The 1,765-nt window shown below is 33.9% G+C and overlaps 1 long non-coding RNA gene across 1 annotated transcript; it reads right to left on the minus strand.

The window, feature by feature from the left end:
- Positions 1-650: 650 nt before the first annotated feature.
- LOC122148661 lies at positions 651-1,562 on the minus strand. The gene is made up of 3 exons (XR_006162537.1): positions 1,509-1,562; positions 1,332-1,356; positions 651-885 (listed from the first exon to the last, which is right to left on the minus strand). It is a non-coding gene; the product is annotated as an uncharacterized LOC122148661 (long non-coding RNA).
- Positions 1,563-1,765: the final 203 nt, after the last annotated feature.

The following is a 1,765-nucleotide window of genomic DNA, read 5'->3' on the forward strand; positions in this document are numbered from 1 at the left end:
TTATACATCACTGATATAAAATTAAGTATTTGTGTAACTGCAGAACCAGTTGATTTATCTCGTGTAGCATTCTAAATGCATGTTAATAACGCAATCTTAGCGTTAGCATAATGCTAATATAAATGGTTTTATATATATATATATTTCTAACGAAGGACTGAGAGAAAAGCAGGGTGTGTCTGAGAGTGATATCTTCAAACGTGGATCATCGGGAGTTTTCTGGATTTTCATATACATTTGAATGCGTTTCCTTGGTGAGTTGATGTGGTTTCATTTTATTTTCTTTACAATATGGTTTGAAGTCTTGTTAAAAATGGTGTTTCGTAAATTAACCATTTATTTGGTGTGGTGATAAATGATGGACACAGACCTAAGAGAGAAATAGAGAGAAAAGTAATGGTAATTCCTGTGAAATACCAATAATTAATATGCTTTGTGTGTCAAATAAGATAATTATGCAAGTGACTGCATAAAATTTAAGTGCAATGCTTATATTGTTAAAAAGGGAATGCCAAATAAGGAAAGAAAAATCATACAAAGAAATTCCGTACACAGAAGTATATGAATGTATATTGTTTATTTGAAATTTGTGTTGAATCAGTATATACATTGGAAAGTGCTAATTGATTGATTATATATATTTTTTTTATTTTTTTTGCCTTGTGTTTTCAAGGCTAGGTTTTTTTTTTTTTTTTTCCTCTCCTTGTTTGTTTCCTTGTGATGTCCTGTTTGATGTTCATCTACTGCATGTTGCCTGTTCTGGATACGAATCAAGTGAAGTGTGAACCTTTTCCTGGATTGTGAACTGTCTCAACTCTCTCCTGTGCACATAACGGTGGAGTTTGGACTGGCGAGCCGCCCATTGGTTGGAGGTTGTGAACATTCCTGTTTTGAAAGAGCACCCGAAGTTGAACTTATTCATCTTCAAATGGTAGGAGTGGAATTTTTAGACTTTAGATACTGTGGATTTCCATCATTTCCTGGATTCTTGGATTAAATTTATGAACCGATTGTTTTTTTTGTTTTTTTTTCCTTTTCAAAGAATCATTCTGATTCTTCATTACAAGCAGTAGGCTCTTGTTAAGTTTTGAAGTGTTCAGACTGAATGAAGTTTTGTTTATTGGGTGGTTTAATATCTTTCCGAAACTTGTTTGAGGTTTATGGGTAAATAAGTGTTGAATAACTAAACTAAGATCAAATTTAAGAACAGAACAGCTAAAAAAAAACGGACAAGGTTGATTATATGCTTAATGATAAACGGCTTTAAAAATTTAACCTTGTGAATCAGCTATCAACGAAGTAGAAAAACAGAAGGGAAGCGGCAACTTTACCTTGACGAGTGATATTGCCATAAGTCTGTAAAGGAAAAGGAACCTGGTACAAATCCTTACTATTGAATGTAACTAAATTGAGGTCATTATACACTGAGTGTGAGAAACAAAATTGTTTTTTTTTTATTTATGACATTGTTAATTCATTGTTACAAATATAATCTTTCTTATTCGTACCTCAACCCCTGTATCTGAGTGGTTCACTGCTGTCGCACATCTCTCTTCTCGGGACGAACCTAGAATGCTGAACTACTGGTCCATTGATAAATAACTTGCAAGATATTTGGGTGTGACGTGTTACAGAAAGTGGCGAGCCCAGCCAGGAGAGCGATTGCAACAGCCTTGGTGATTCGAGAAGCTGAGTTCACTAGAAGATTAACATATGAACAGAACTTCTAGAAATTACAAAAGAATAGCCCATATCTGTCCATGAA

This window comes from Cyprinus carpio, chromosome A18 (assembly GCF_018340385.1).
Source record: "Cyprinus carpio isolate SPL01 chromosome A18, ASM1834038v1, whole genome shotgun sequence".
Classification (NCBI taxonomy): domain Eukaryota; kingdom Metazoa; phylum Chordata; class Actinopteri; order Cypriniformes; family Cyprinidae; genus Cyprinus; species Cyprinus carpio.